Source organism: Osmerus mordax, chromosome 26, assembly GCF_038355195.1.
Source record: "Osmerus mordax isolate fOsmMor3 chromosome 26, fOsmMor3.pri, whole genome shotgun sequence".
Classification (NCBI taxonomy): domain Eukaryota; kingdom Metazoa; phylum Chordata; class Actinopteri; order Osmeriformes; family Osmeridae; genus Osmerus; species Osmerus mordax.
The window spans coordinates 9885335-9903280 of NC_090075.1; positions in this window are offsets into that span (position 1 = coordinate 9885335).

A 17946-nucleotide genomic window follows, 5' to 3' on the forward strand; every position below is an offset into this window, starting at 1 on the left:
CCTCAATCTTTCAGCTAGAGCCACCATTTAAACTTTAACATGTTGACAAAACCCTAAACTATTTTTAAATAATTCAACTTTTTGATATCTATTCAACTTTTTTCAATATCACTGATTATGTTTCATGACTTTTTCAAACCGTTTCTGAGATTTACATGGGTGTGTACGTGAAAGCCTAGAGTGCAGACTGAAACGCTTAAAGTGGAAGGGAGCTTCGGATGTTGTTGAAAAAATATTTATAGTTTGCCAGCATTGCCACAATTTTCGCTCTTCATGCTTCGTTTTTGGATCAATAGATAGCTAATTTTATGCTGGTCGTAGACAGTTGTCTGTTGAATCCAACAGACGTACACATTTGTTCAGAGCCCCACGAAAGCGAGACAAAGTCAAACTCTCGCCCCATAGAGTGCAAATCTGGTGACAAAATCGTCAGAGAAAGCAAAAAGAACAAGATTCTGAAACGGCCGGTAGAGTCGTATTTCTGACTGCACAGACATATAAAGAATATCTCTGGTTTCGGCAGAGTCTTGGGTCTCGGAAAATATCCTTATTTTTTGGATTGGACGTACAGTTTTGCGTCTAGGTTAACTTGTTTGAGGTGTGGATTCTAGCTAAATTTCTGTTATTCTCTGCCCTCAGCGTGTTAGCAATCATAGCTGCACCATCACCGTTGCAACGACAGACACGCACCACTCAGTCTCTCACACAGGTGATTGGTGCGTTTACTTGACCATGAGAAACCCGATTACTAGCAATTGTCGGTTTACGCCAATAATACGATTACTCCGTTGACATGTGTAATTGGGTGTGCTTTGCCTTCGGCAAGGGCACAACCTTTGTTCTCTCACATAAATATTATTGGGTGTGATTTGCCTTCGGCAAGGGCACAACCTTTGTTCTCTCACATATATATATATTTATTTTCGCCCCCCTAAGGATCAGTCAATATTTGGACTACATACACAACGGCGGTGTCAAAAGGTTCGTCTTGGTAGCGATTGCGTTGGTTGTATTTTTATTTATGTTCCGTTGCATGGTTTAAGTAGAAATTGCGTTTTTGTGGTGAAAAGTGAAGCTAACGGTGGCTAATTTGCTAGCCACAGTCACTGACGTTACTAACGTCGCTACGTCACTAACGTCACGAAAACACGCGTGACTACCTGTAGCAGAACATTCGTTTCACATCTGTTAACTTGGGGGATAGCTAGGCTAACTATAGCTTTACTGCAAGGCAGCTGCAGGAATGCCACAAGCAAAGATGCCAGGGTGATAACTATTTACTCATTTTACTTTGTGATGTGAAACACAATTATGAAATGTAATGTACAATATTAGCTGATATTATTAAGGAAGTAGGCCCACATCTACTTTTGGAAACGGTAGTCTACTATTTCACTGAAGCATTAGCATCATGACATTAGCCTCTGTTGCCCGGGCAACACATACTACAGTGGTCTATGATGCATCTGTTTTCAATCGTTAAAATAAACATTCCTCACAAATACATTTTCGTTGTAGGATTTATTATGACATTACATTACAAGTAAACGATTTGTTGGTGAAATTATCATTACCTGTGGTTTCAAACCAGTGTTGCTCATTGCAACGCTGTAGCCTATGCGAGACACACTACAAAAACATCTACACAGCTGTTTAGGAAGTCAAACGGTGACAGAACATGTTCGGCACTCCCCTTACTTAAATCAAAAGTATTTCAATAGGTGAAACTATGTGACTACTAAGCTTCATTGCCACAGCCTAAAATTTGTCAATCTGTTCATGAAAATAATTAATTTCAGCCTAAACCGTACAACGGAACGTTACATTGAATTCAACCAACGCAATCGCTACCAAGACGAACACAGTAGTCTAGTAGTACAATTTACCGGGGCAGCTTCTCCACACAGGGCTCATTTTGCGTTGTTACTGACAATGATTGCTACCAGTGAGCTTTTTATGAATGAGCGATTTTCCACTAAATAAATGTCAAGCTCATTTACGTTTTTGGGGGCATATTTTCAGTTAGCAGATGGTACTGTTTGAATCGCGATTCCATCTTCTACTGCCGGTGTTGGACCGAATTTTCACTCCCCCGCAGAATCCCACTCCCCTACGCGTGAACGCGCACTGCCTTCCTAGCGTATTGCTAGTTGTAGTTTGACGAACCGAGGCGATTTTTACAAGCCTAGGTAACAACGGCAAGTGTAGAAAGCCACAACTAGAATCTTCCTTTAGGGTTTAGCGTATTTTGATCGTAACCTATTGTCTGGGTTCACAGTGACGATTTAAGTAGGCTAATTTGTAAGATGTAGTTTCATAAGGGGCTGTGGTATCGTGGGAAATTTGTCTATTGCCTCCAGACAACCCCTACGCGATTAGCCTACACATTCAGGTATTTTCTGGTGTGCCCACGATTAACTTAATTAACTTATTTCACAAACATAACATGTGAAAACGTACTGTGATAACAACACTGTGATAACAACATATACACATTCACATAACACTTAAACATTAATGCATATTATAGGACTTATACCTGAAAAGGGGAGTAATTGAATAAACGATGCACGTACAAAACTTTCCCTCACATCGTGTATTTAACAACTGAAGGGAGGGAGCGACGTGCACCGAAACCTAGCTCAATCGTTTTAAATTCCCCCTGCTGGAGCCCTATGGTAACTACAATGCTCCCGTATTTATAACGACACTTTGCACATAAAAAACAAGAACCGACAACAACACCCGAACCATAAACCGTGATATACCACCAATGCACATTATTCCATCTGTCACACTGTTAGGTGAACGCACAGCTCGCATGCTTACAGAAACCAGGTAGTCTGGAAACCAGGGCGATAACACCGCGGGTGTCCAGCACCTGTGCTAAGGGGAGCTGTAGAGCGCTACCTGTATGGGGGGTGACATACAGGTAGCTCTACATACCCCAAAAACCCAAGCAATTTTCTTTCAAAGGACATTTTTAAATTGTGTGTAACAGTCAGGTGGCTGAGCGGTGAGGGAATCGGGCTAGTAATCCGAAGGTTGCCAGTTCGATTCCCGGTCATGCAAACTGACGTTGTGTCCTTGGGCAAGGCACTTCACCCTACTTGCCTCGGGGGGAATGTCCCTGTACGTACTGTAAGTCGCTCTGGATAAGAGCGTCTGCTAAATGACTAAATGTAAATGTAATGTAAATGTAAACAGGGTATGAATGCATTGATGTAGGCTAATGGGAGTCAGATGGCTGAGCGGTGAGGGAGTCGGGCTAGTAATCTGAAGGTTGCCAGTTCGATTCCCGGTCATGCAGACTGACATTGTGTCCTTGGGCAAGTCACTACACCCTACTTGCCTCAGGGGGAATGTTCCTGTACTTACTGTAAGTCGCTCTGGATAAGAGCGTCTGCTAAATGACTAAATTTAAATGTAATGTAAAACGTGTTGTACATGATGGATGTAAGGACAGCAATTGTATTATCACTACAATGGCCTTTTACAAAATTGAATAGATTTAAATGTAATGTTTTGAGTCAAGTTAACTCTACATTTAATCCAAACTGAATAAAAGTTACATGAGAAAATAATATTATGTTTTTTAATAAATAAAAAGGGATGATTTGCTCAATGATTGCCTCAATGCACTTCATTAAAGTTCAGGGGTGTAATTTGGATATAAAAGGTGCAACACAGACAAAGGAAATCAGATTTTCCGGGGAACCCTCTCGTTGCTGCTCCATGCTGTTTTTGGACTTTGAAGAAGTTGAATTTGGACATAGAATATGATCAGAACTTTGAAAAAAGTATCCACAACAGTGCCTCTGTCAGTTGTGTTTCTATGTAAACTGCAAAGGTAGCCCACATGACCTCAACTTGCTCACTATGATTTCCTCAATGCACTTAATTAAAACGTACAAAAGAGCTGAAAGCGGTAATTTAGGTGGGGGAAGGGAGGGTTGGGGAGTGTTTCTTGCACGGGTGTGATTGTCTTTTTCAACTGATACCGTCTGGCACTTTTGGCCTTGTTTGAACACACCTTGGAGCCCCGTCTTGTAATGTTTCTAATATATATTAACTAGCAACTATAGCAAATGCGGTCAACATGTGCCTTCAGTTTGGTGTGTGTGTGTCTTCTACTAAAGAACCTGCTGCTATGTCGTCAAGATTGTAGGCCTTGAAAGAAGAGATCCAAGATGGCGCCGACGATGGCTGCCTCGGTCGTTAGGTGCGCCCTTTTTTGTCTTGTTTTGTCAATGCCCTACCAGAGAAGGAAACACCCTGGATCACTGCTACTCTACAATCAGCAAAGCATACCATGCGGTCCCCCGAGCAGCACTGGGTCACTCTGACCACGCCATGGTCCACCTGATTCCTGCATACAGGCAGAAGCTAAAGCGCTGTAAGCCTGCTGTGAGGACATCAAAACAGTGGACCAGTGAAGCTATGGAGGATCTGCGGGCGTGCTTGGACTGCACTGACTGGGACATGTTCACGACTGCTACCAATAGTCTGGATGAGCTCACAGAGGCTGTGACATCATACATCAGCTTCTGTGAGGACTGCTGTATACCAACACGCACCAGGGTAAGCTACAACAACGACAAACCCTGGTTTACAGCTAAACTCAGAAGGTTGAGGTCAGAGAAAGAGGCCGCGTTTAGGAGTGGGGACAAAGACAGTTTCAAGGAGTCAAAGAACAGGTTTAGCAAGGCGGTGAGGGAGGCTAAACGACTGTACTCAGAGAGGCTAAAACACCAATTCTCTGCAAACGACTCTGCTTCTGTCTGGAGAGGGCTCAGGCAAATTACCAACTACAAGCCCAGAGCCCCCCACTCCACTAACGACTCCCGCCTGGCCAACGACCTGAATGAGTTCTACTGCAGATTTGAAAGACAATTGGACAGTCTTGAACTACCCCTTCCCACCCAGGAGGCCTCCCACCTCCCCCCCTCTACAGTGACGACTCTCTCCATTCAGGAGGGTGAAGTTAACAGACTTTTCAAGAGGCAGAACCCCCGCAAAGCAGCTGGGCCGGACTCTGTCTCTCCAGCCACCCTCAAGCACTGCGCTGACCAGCTGTCTCCGGTGTTTACCCACATCTTTAACACCTCCCTTGAGACATGCCATGTGCCAGCCTGTCTCAAGTCCTCCACCATCATCCCTGTGCCCAAAAAGCCAAGGCCAACAGGACATAATGACTACAGACCCGTCGCCCTGACCTCTGTGGTAATGAAGTCTTTCGAGCGCCTGGTGCTGGCACACCTTAAATCCATCACTGACCCTCTACTGGACCCCCTGCAGTTTGCCTACAGAGCCAACAGGTCTGTGGACGATGCAGTTAACATGGCCCTCCACTTCACCCTACAGCACCTGGACTCCCCAGCATCCTATGCCAGGATCCTGTTTGTGGACTTCAGCTCTGCCTTCAACACCATCATCCCCGCCCTGCTTCAGGACAAGCTCTCCCAGCTGAACGTGCCTGATTCCACCTGCAGGTGGATCACAGACTTCCTGTCTGACAGGAAGCAGTGCGTTAAGCTGGGAACACAAGTCTCTGACTCCCGGTCCATCAGCACCGGATCACCTCAGGGCTGCGTCCTTTCTCCTCTACTCTTCTCCCTGTACACCAACAGTTGCACCTCCAGTCATCCGTCCGTCAAACTCCTGAAGTTTGCGGACGACACCACCCTTATTGGGCTCATCTCTGGTGGAGACGAGTCTGATTATAGGTGGGAAGCGGCCAACCTGGTGACCTGGTGCAGCCAGAACAACTTAGAGCTCAATGCTCTTAAGACAGTGGAGATGGTTGTGGACTTCAGGAGGAACACAGCCCCACTCACCCCCATCACCCTGTGTGACTCCCCAGTCAACACTGTGGAGTCCTTCCGCTTCCTGGGCACTATCCTCTCCCAGGACCTCAAGTGGGAACTGAACATCAGCTCCCTCATCAAGAAAGCACAACAGAGGATGTACTTCCTTCGGCAGCTGAAGAAGTTCAACCTGCCAAAGACAATGATGGTGCACTTCTACTCAGCCATCATTGAGTCCATCCTCACCTCCTCCATCACCGTCTGGTACGCTGCTGCCACTGCCAAGGACAAGAGCAGACTGCAGCGTATCATCCGTACTGCTGAGAAGGTGATTGGCTGCAATCTGCCTACCCTCGAGGACCTGCACACCTCGAGGACCCTGAGGCGAGCGAGGAAGATTGTGGCCGACTCCTCCCACCCTGGACACTCCCTGTTTCAGTCACTCCCCTCCGGCAGAAGGCTGCGGTCTATCAGGACCAATACCTCACGCCACAAAAACAGTTTCTTCCCTTCCGCTGTTGGCCTCTTCAACAAGGCCAAGGGACCACACTGACTCAAATGACTTATTGCTTAAAACACACTGCTTTTGCACTGCACCACAACATGGTATCTTGTACATTTGTATTTTTTTGTAATATTTGTATTTTTGTATTTTTATATTGTAATTTACGGCAACTTATATTTATCCCACTTAGTACTGCTAGTTTATGTACCCTTAGTATAGTTAGTCCACATATTTAAATTTTAGGTATATGTTTATTGTATGCACCTTCCTGCCAAAGCAAATTCCTTGTCTGTGCAAACTTTCATGGCGAATAAATCCCTTTCTGATTCTGATTCTGATTCTACAGATCACAGGATAGTTTTTTTTAAAGCTAGTCGTTGCTGCCCTCTGGTGTTCGCAAGTAATAACACCCCCAATCATTACACGTCTCTCCCCTCTCTCTTTTTCCCTTGTGCCAGTACCCATAATACGGCCGATCAAACAAATGAGTAAATACCGTTAAATACTCGTTATACCGTGTTATACGGTTATTCCGTAATTCCAAAATGAAACAAAACAACAGAAACCACGCATTTCCCCATCATCTGGTTCTGACATCCGAAATGGACAAATCGATATTATTTCATCTTTTGCCGATATCAGCATAAATGATATGGAATAATCAAAACAACGATTAATGGCTCGTTATACCATTTGTGTTATATGGTTATTTCATTATTCAAAAAAAACCGAAACAACCAAAAACAAGCCGTAATACTTAAATGTGTCTTTGAGTTACTAAAATGACAAAACGATATTACTGCCCTATTTTACGTTTGTCAACACGGGTTGCAAAATAGAAAAAACAATGGCCACAAGGTACACGGACCCGAAACGAACCATAAGTTCATCAGGTAGGTCAAATATTTTTGCTCAATACAGTAAGATACATAACAAATGAATAATGTGATATTTTTACAAACTCAGGAATGAAGACAAATGATTTTGTGTTTTTTTTCTCTCCAGATATGGCCTTGTTATATTTGGAGGGATTGATGGCTTCTCACGAAAGGTAATATTGTTTTTACCTATAATCATTACTTAAGACTAAATGAGATAATGACAATTCTAAATGACAGACATGGTTCTAATTCTGGATTGAAAAATGCTTTTATTTGATTTCCAATGAATGATATTCTCTTCTCTAGATCATGTACCTGGGCGCTACAACCAATAATAAAGCATCCACTGCACTTGATTTCTTACATTTAGTCATTTAGCAGACGCTCTTATCCAGAGTGACTTACAGTAAGTACAGGGACATTCCCCCGAGGCAAGTAGGGTGAAGTGCCTTGCCCAAGGACACAACGTCAGTTGGCATGACCGGGAATCGAACTGGCAACCTTCGGATTACTAGTCCGACTCCCTCACCGCTCAGCCACCTGACTCTTCTTGGAGGCAGTGCAGAAGTATGGCATTCCATTAAGGTAAATCTAAAAAAGTGTGGCTCACTGTGGTACTCATTTTTTAGTATTTTCTTTGTGTGACACGTTCTTTTTAGAGTGAGAGGTGACCAAGGAGTGGAAAACGTTGGCATAGTGCTAAGCATGTTCACCATTAGGGGTTGTGGAAGGGGAAGTTTCCTATCAGGAAAGAGTGTACACAACCAAAGGTATGTTTTTGTAATGGTCACACGTCAAGAGGCCTCAAGACAGTTGCGGGTCCAATAGAAAGGTCTGCACACTCCCTCAGTATCTCTGGTTACGTAACAATTACACTGGATCATGTGACGAGTATGTGACCTGAGTATTTGGGTTATTTAATGATGACATCTTTATATTTGTCATCTATTCCAAGGTTATCTAATAAATTCAACTAAAATGAGCTGCAGTGTGCTTATCTTTTATTACAAATTCAAGTGCAAGTTCAAATATACTGTACAAACTTGAAGGTAATTTGATGTTTTCTTTTAACAGAATAGAACGTTTGTGGCGAGACGTTTGGATGACTGTTTCAAATGTCCACTACGAGACACTTCACAGCGTTGAGGATGAAGGTGTTCTAGACCCTTCTAAGAGCATCCAGCTGTTCTGTGCCCAGCATGTGTTTCTTAAACATCTGCAAAGGGATCTTGTCTTCAGGGTGAGGTGGGATAATCACCCTCTAAGAACAGAGCAGAATCTCTCCCACAACAACTGTGGATGATGGGGCTCCTCCGGAATCCTGTTGATGCTCTAGTCCTGGCAGAGGTACTCATTGAATTTTTTTTATTGGTATAGTTTTGACCACTAATCCTTTATCATAGAATATAAATTCTCACATTTAATGAAAAATATTTTAGACAAGCATTGTTTAAACAGCTTTACAACACTGTAAAGAAATAACTGAGAACGTATTCTATGAAAAAGCTTAGAAGTGTAATTCTATTTTCCACTGTATATTACACTAATGATAAAAATTGGAGCAAGAAGATGAAGTAAATTTTTTGGCATCATTTTATATTGTTTATAAAAACTGATGTCGAAATGTGGTTTCCAATCACCAGTGTCAAATTAAGGAAAGATATAACAGTTAATTCTATCCAAATTGAAATAAGCATTGCTTATTAACTTTCTTACTATTATTAAAGTGATGCTTAAAACTAATGGTTTAAAGGCTGAACAACTCATATTTCTTAAGTCACATTGGATACAAATATAAGAGTTGATACTGGCATCAGCATGGCATCATTTCTGTTCACAGTAATCTTATTAAAATCTGCTTATATTTATAGCTTCATGTTCCCTGATTTAAGTGACTTTTTTTATTTGAAATGTAGCAAATTGAGGGTGCAGATCTTCATTTCAACACTGCCAATGAGGAAGATGTGACCAGTCCTGGAGGGATTCTCCTACCCATTGAATGTCCTCTCTCTGAGCAGGACATGCCAGGCCTTAGGGCCACTATTGATGTTACAGGACCATCAGATTCCTATGGGCGAGACATTTGCTTGGCTGTATTGAACTATGTGCTAAATCAAGTACTGTAGATTAAAACATTTTGTATTTCATGATCAGTTTAACACCAGTGGACATTGAATTTGTTTTGAATGTTTTTTTGAATGTTTTTTGTTACTGACAACCATGTACAAACATTCTTGAACTGCTGTGAGTGCTGGGTAGCAACTTATACAACTTATAAAACATGATGCCAATACTGGATGCACAACCTTGTTTGTTTTAAGACCAAATAAATACAAATGTACAAAGCGCGTCTGGCACCTTGGTTTCCCCTATTCAGCCTCTCGGCGGCAGAGTTTGAGGATCACAAATTGGCCGCCTACATTTGTCAGCAAAACAACCTCAAAATCAACGGAAAGGAAACGACGCGAAAACCACACACGCAAGCCCCGGCAACGGATCGTAGGACGGCAGCCGCCCGAGAGAAACCCAGCCAAACAGTGGTATGTAACCTGTGTTGTAGGCGTACTGTGCTACGGTTTGCTTGGTACGCAGTTTGAACGGGTTACCACCACTTGTTGAGTTTTTGTTCTGGCGGGTGAATTGCCGCTGTGTGGGATTGTGTCTGCAGCGTTTTTGGAGCGGACCTATCTGATCTATGTGTGTTGTTTCAGCGCGCTGGTTAGCGTGCCTGCATGTGATTGCAGCGGCTGTCGGTGTTGGGTTTTTACGTTGCGTTGATATGTGATTTGCATCCGTCTACATGCACAAGATGAGTAGTTCAAGGGCTGGTTCAACTTCATAAAAAATGGAAAAGAGAAAACTCACAATGACTGAAAAGGCTCTGGCAAACAGGATTGAGTCAATTCAGAACCAGCGTAAAAAGGAATTAAGCAAGGTAAAGAAACATATAGTCTCTCAAAGAGCTCATGAAGGATGAACAAAATGCTTCACAAGTCAAAGCACAGTTGGACGTTCTGTTGCAATTGTCAGAAAATGCCACTGCCTTGCATGAATCTCTGATGTGTTTAATACCACCTGATGAACAAGGAAACCAAAACGAATGGTTCACAAGCATCACTGGATACAATCAAGGATTTGTTGAGGATGTTGAAGTGTGGATTTCAGAAACCATTAGGCCTCGTTCAGAGCTGACCAATAACATTGAGCCACAGGAAGTTCTGCTTGAGAAAAAAGGTGGAGTTCATGAGGATGGAAAAATGGGACAGTGGGCAAAGCCACTCTCATCTCACCAGGAGGACGACCAGGATGACATATTGCCACGTGACAGTATATCAAACCTAAGCAGCAGAAAACAAGGTTCAAATGTTGGGGTGTACCTTTAAATTCGGCATAACTATTCAGGAGAGACCCTTGACCCGCAGAGGGATCCTTTCGACGGTTAGCTCTTTCTATGACCCTCTGGGGATCCTGGCTCCTGTGGTTTTTACAGCTAAAAGGATTCTTCAGGATCTATGTCGGAACCGGCTAGGATGGGATTACGTCATACCAGAAGAAGTTGCTCAGGGGTGGATAGACTGGTTGAAGGAGCTACACCAGTTGGAAGGATTCAGCATCAGACGATGTTTAAAACCTCTGAACTTCGGGGAAGTAACCACTGCTCAGTTGCATCATTTTGCCGACGCAAGTGAGGAGGGACATGGTACTGTTACTTATCTGCTACTGCGCAATGAACATTCTCAGATACACAGCGCCTTCATAATGGGAAAGTCCAGGGTGGCACCTTTAAAGACTGTTACTATCCTACGTATGGAGTTGACAGCTGCTGTCGTAGCAGCACGTATGGACCAACTATGGAGAAAGGAGCTAAGACTACAGCTTCAAGATTCTGTTTTCTGGACAGACAGTTTGTCTGTCTTAAAGTATATCAAGAATGAGACTTCGAGATTTCGAATCTTTGTAGCAAACAGGGTTTCAGAGATTCTTAAGGTTTGTGACGCATCTCAATGGAGATTTGTGGACACTGCACGCAATCCTGCAGACCTTGCCTGCACCAGAGGTGTAAGGGCGGAGCCATTCCTAAACAACGACTTTTGGATATCCGGTCCCTCGTTTCTCTTACAATCAGAAGAATGCTGGCCCGTTAATCCAGACGGATTGCAGGAACTTCCATCTGAAGACTTCGAGGTAAAGGTATCAGCTGCAATTGGGGTTTCTACAACAAGGAATGAAGATGATGCCGTGACTTGTTTGATAAATCGCACCTCATCTTGGACACGTCTAATAAGAGTGATGGGTTGGATCCTAAGATTCAAGGCATTGCTTTTGAAACTCAGGAGAACGGAGGACACTGCATGTCTTACTGATGCAATGCAACACAAAGATGCTCTCACTAAGGACACTCGTGATTCCAGGAACAGGCTCCGTGGTGGTTACCTCTCATCGGGAGAGATCAGAGGAGCTGAACTTGAGGTTTCTATTTGATAATAGAAAACGGAAAACAAAAAAAGTACAGTTTAAATTATATTTGTCGAAGAAAGCTATATATTACAAAAGGTTACCAGACATCTATAACATCATTCACAAACACAATGCCCTTTTCATACCAATCATATTTAAACAATGATTTCCTATTGATTACAATGACCCTATTGTTCCATAAGGCTCAAATTTGTTAAGATATAAATTTTTAGACTCGAAGTTGATAGGCTCGAAATGTTTAAGATCGAATTTTTTGGCGGGCTCGAATTTGAGCAACCTGAATTTCCGAGTCTTGAATTTTTGGGTCAGATTTTTTTTTTCATTGAAATATGTGAATTCAGTGTTGTTTAAATTATTCAAAGTATTCAATGCCTTTTAAAATTCAAAACATGTCACTGATTTACTTCCATACAAATGGCAAATGACCGATTTTGGTTTTCTAATTTCAAAACGAAAATCCATTGGCCGCAAAGTACACGGACCTAGCTCCACCAGTACCCCTAGCAAAAATAGGACGCTATTCTCCAAGAAACAAATCCCTGTTATGTACGACAAAGTAAGACGAGAGATAGCTGAGTCATTGAGAAAAACCTTAAAGTAGGTCATTGATAAGATGTAAATTCTGGAGAAGGCAGACCGGAAGGAGTCACGACAATTATAAAAGGGTTGACTCGGTTTTATTAGCTCGACGTCGGATCATGCCACCAATCCACAACAGAGTAGCTGCATGAGTGAAGACTCTCTCTTACAAGAGTGCTTAAATACAGTATCTGGACATGTTCAAACATAGAATGCACAGAATCGCTTCCTAAACGGGTCTTCAGTGGTCAGTACACTGATACACTAGAACGTTCAACAGGTGAAGTGGTCGTTAATCACATAAGCCTTATTTGTACATGATTTTCCTCACTGTCTCCCCACTGTCTGGACTGCATGCTATATTCTGCTCAGAGGGGGCCTCGCTGTATGACCTCTTGACCTTACAGAGACACAAGCTGTACATGTACCCAGAAACTCTGCCTTACAGTCATATGAGTTCAATTTCGTGTGTGGTGTTATGACAGTGTTTACAGCAGCTTGTGACTGCCAGTAATAGTTTACCCTTTTTTACATTCAAAGAACACATACAACAGGAAAGAAGGAGTGTTTTAAGGCAAGGTCCAGGCCTGATGTTATTTTATCTTTTGTCAGAGACTTTGTTTATATGTGAAGTAAAACTTTCACTTGTTTAGTTAATTGATGATTTTCTGTCTGACAAAGAAATAAATCATTATGTACCATATTAAATTGCATAGCATCATATTATTTTGCATCGCATCACACATTCGCACACGATTTGTTTGGAATAAATATGTTAAATCGTGATATCTTGTTTTGGCTTTATTGAATATTTTTATTTCTTGAAAATGCTGTATTATTACATTGAAGTTTAATTAATAAAAGTAGTAGTTATCGGAAAAGAACAGCCTGTAATGTAATATCACAGATATATCTTGTAAATTTGGAACTGGAGCGTGTCATAACATGGGTTTATAATGTGAACGTACACAACATATATATGTTTGTACAATTACAAATCGTTTTTCCCCCGCAAATCTGGTTTATTCAGGATAATAGTACACATTTAAAATTAGAAATGTTTTTTTTACAGAGAAGTTCAATTAATAAAAGTCATATTTACCGGCAAAGAACAGCCTGTAATGTAATATCACAGATATATCTTGTAAATTTGTTTCAGAAAAATTACAATTATTTAACATTAATGTTAATAAAAAATTAAAAAATAAATTTTATGGGTTTAATCTGGCGTCCCAGCTGCCAGATTGTTCCTTTTTTTTAATGTTTTTTTTTACAGTGTAGGCTGGCTCGTTGTCAGAAATATTAATCTATCAAGCATTGCACAGTCAGTCGGTGAACAAGTTTAAGAAAGCTTTATTGCTTGCGGCCGTAAGGAGACAAAACATCAGACGCCATTGTGCTACAAAGTTTGTCCGCTAGCATGTTGTGCTAGCAACCTATTTAAACAGTCATTGGCTAAAACAAAGGCATGCAAATGTCCCATGGCTCTTCCTTCATTGGCTACCCTTGCATAGACCTGGCGCGCGTGTGTGCGTGTTTACATGTGTGCGTCCATTGCAATGGACATTTACAACATCAACCCTACTCCCAGAAGGTGACAAGCTAATGGTCACCAGACCTCAGTCTTCTTTTTTAGCTCTGTCAAACAGTATCTCCTTTAAATAAACAAACAAACCCCTTGTTCTTAGTCCTTAGCCCCAAGATAAGGGTCTTGTATGTTTACCCAGAGTTCAGATTTTGGGGTAGGCTTCTCTTTTCACACAAAGCTAAACACAGTGTAATTTTATACAGAATAAAAGTGTTACATCTTCGATTTTTCCGACACTCGTCACTGTCAGAGATGAGGCCCACAATGGTTGTGTCGTCAGCAAACTTGAGGAGGTTGGAACTGTGCGTTGCAAGGAGACGCAAGGAAACAAGAGAGGGCTGAGCACACAGCCCTGGGGGTTGCCTGTGTTGGTGATCAGTGTGGATGAGGTGCGGTGACCGATTCTCACCACCTGTGGCCTCCCCGTCAGAAGGTTGAAGATCCACTTGCATAAGGAGGTGCTTAATCCCAGGTCCACAAGCTTGGAGATTAGTCTGGAGGGGATGATGGTGTTGAATGCTGAGCTGTAGTCAATGAACAGCATCCTCACATACGTATTCCTTTGTCCAGGTGGGAGAGAGCGGTGTGCATAGTCAGGGTGATGGCAACATCTGTAGACCTGTTTACCGGTATGCAAACTGCATTGGGTCCAGGATGGGATGCAGCAAGGAGCAAATGAATGATTTGACTAGCCGCTCGAAGCACTTCATGATGACAGAGGTCAGTGCTATCGGGCAATAATCGTTCATGCAAGTGACCTTAAAAAAGGTTAAAATCAGACCATTTATACAATTAGGCTACTGAAATGTGTAAGCATCATTATTTGAATTTAAAAAACTGAAACAAGTCAGGAGTGGTTATAGTGGTTTGATTTACTATTGAAGAATTAGCCTACATGAATTACAATATTTGAATTTGGGTATTGTGTGCCGTGTTAGGGTCTTGTTCTTGGTCTGGGTCTCCAGGAGGTATAGATGTAGATGCAGACGCTTTTATACAAAGTTACATACAAATATTGGATTTAGTGCTAGATGGTACAGCAAGTAAATTAACAATTTAGTGTAATTGAGAAAGATATCGATACACATTTGTACTTTTTTCTCTTCAAACTATCATATTCTTACTCAACATAATACATACAAACCTTCAGAGACTCATTTCTCACACGCGATATGCACCTGTTTCGAACATAAATGACCATTGCAGTCTCGCGCTCGCTCTTAATACAAAATCCCTGAATTCCGGGAGATTGTATAGCATTTGCGGGCGTTCGGGAGCCGCTATTGAAATGCGGGAGACTCCCGGAACTTCCGGGAGACTTGGGATGTCTGAGATAACGATTATAACATAGGCAAACTGACAACTTCGATTGGGGGACTTGGCTGTGAGGAAAGGCAAAAACCGATGACAGCTAGCCTGCCTAGCCAGCCAGTTGCACAGTTTGCTGAAGGCTTTTAAAATTATAGTTAAAAAGTACAAACGAATGGGTGAAACTTCTTTGTTAGTGTTACGAATCCCTGGAGGGCAGGGAAACGTAATGGGCCACTGCAAACATAAACGCGGAACCAGGGTGAGGAAAATGGAAAATGAGGAAGGGGACACAGAACAACCGGGGTAACAGAAAGAAAGGGAGTTTATTGTCTCCTCACCAATACACGGAATAACAATGATAATGATACTGATTAATGATGATGCTGGGAGAAGGGAGCTGAGCAGGACCAAAGCAAAGAAATCAAAGATGTAACGTACCCACCCCTAACCTGTCCTAACTCCCTACCCCCAAAACTCAAACTAATCTGTCACACAAACAAGGCGCCCTAAGCAAAACAATACAGGGGGTGGTCCGCTCAATGTCTTAGCTAGGGTGTATAGACAGAGTATTTCCTATGGGTGGAATGTAAGCCCATGGGCATCTTACCTACAGGCATCCCCCTTCCACCCAGGGTTAAACAAACGGCGAAACACTGATAACATACACTGGGTACAAAACATAAACCATACATCGCCCAGTCAAGGTATCACATAGTAAAACAAAAACCCTCCACACAAGGGAGAACAAATGAACTTAAAATAGCAATAAGAAAGCTCTGATTGGTGCAGGGGCAGATGGGTAATTGATAATTGGGTGTCACTGATTGGATGTCACTGATTGGATGTCACCGATTGGATGTGACCGATTTCACAGGAGGGCAGGACCTGGAACCCCTGGGAAACATAGACATGGACAGGACAGAGGGAGACAAACAAACAGTACAAACAGGGATGGCTCTCGGGACGTAAAAATGTTAAGAAACTTGACTTTAATCGAAGCATCACCTCACTTTTCAATTTAAAGCAGTAAATTCAACTCTATCTATGGAGTGTTCTAGCATCACTTCCGGTCTCACTAGATGATAATACCGGCATGGTACTAGATGCGTTCGACATGGACTGCGGCTGCATGAAACGACCGGCTAGAGTAGCTGCTTGCAGTTGGGGAGGAGTTGAAAACGGCTCTGTGAAGTCGGACATTCCAGCTTCTCGTGGTTTGCTGCGTTGACGTCAGTCATGGCCGATCAAGCGCTGTTTGCTTACTTTACTTTATTTATAATTAAACTTAGTCTTTCCGTTAGTGAAGAGGCGGACTAAAACCCTTTCTTCAACACGATTTAATTCAATTAAACTGTTTGGTCCGGATTTGAGCGTTGGCGAAACTGAAGGTGTCAGAATAATTATAAAACACGCGTCAAAGTTGTCGTGTGTGAGTCTGGCCAATCATGAAATAGCTGTGTCGTCATTAGAACCCGTGCAGTTGTCCTTGAGAAAATGCCCTCGGCTACACAGCCGGCAGTTCTCGAATCGATCTCACGGTACTTTGATGGCTACATCACAGTCACCTAGCCTCGGCGCCGTCTTAAGTCGGACGGACAAAAAGTCTAACCAGAAATCACTGTTTCAAGTCAGCCGCCTGCAGCCGACTGCAGTGCTGCATGAAGTCAGTCCATGTCGAACGCACCTATTATCATCATACTGGGGGGTATTCCAGGTAGCAGGTTTAGTGAAAACTCTGAGTTGGTTAACCCTGAAAAGTGGATCTTAGTTGTTACGAGGGTTCTCTACGAGCAAAATAACGAACTATCGTTATTTCTTACATGCGTTTCCCAAACATACTCGTAAGGAGAACCCTCGTACGTGTCTCTTAAGAACTACTTGAGAGTGGATGAGAGGCATGCTTTGGCCAACCATGGTACGTGAGTTTGCATCCCCCGTGCATGTGATGGCCATGCATTGGCTTAGTCAATAGCATTGCAGAAGGAAAGAACGAGAGGCAATGACGTAGTTGTGTTCGTACAGTGTAGTAACCACCAGATATAAGTTCTGGGAAATGCATGGAGTTGCCGTAATTTATTTAGAGAGTGAATAAACTTCTGAAACAGATAAGTATCGTAATGTAATCCATTGATTTCAACAATGTAACTGTATTATAAATACCAACTATTTAAATTGTAACTGTAACAGAATACAGTTACTTGGTACATATATTCTGTTACTCCCCAACACTGTGTGCGATAGACTAATGCGTTCTGAAGAAAAGCTATTCCGTTCCACGTTTTCGCTCTGGATAAGAGCGTCTGCTAAATGACTAAATGTAGTTGCAATATACTGTCCCAATGGGTGTATCCAGGCCCACTGAAAGACTCTTGGGGTGACTGCCTGGTGCCCCCAGGGTTGAAAAAGTGTTTCTAAAATTCCCCCAAGTGGAAAAAATGAGACCAAGTGCCCTACTGTCTGCCATTCACATTGGGAAATATGCTTGAGTGCCCAGGATGCCCCTTCATGCAATAAATGATAGTGTGCCGTCAATAAAAACATTATAATAACATGTCTTAATGAGTGCCTTTACAGTAGTGATGGGAAGTTCGGATCATTTTACTGATTCGGTTCTTTGAATCTCGTTCAGTAAAATGAAAGAATATTTTTTCGAGTCATTCGTTCATTTCAATGGGGGGGGGGGGGGGGCGCGCTATCTGTCCACTGCGTATAACACGTATCATGTTCTCATGTAGGTTAGTGCATGACATGTGCACCAGCAGATACTATTTTGAAAGAAATTGCTGCATTAAAATA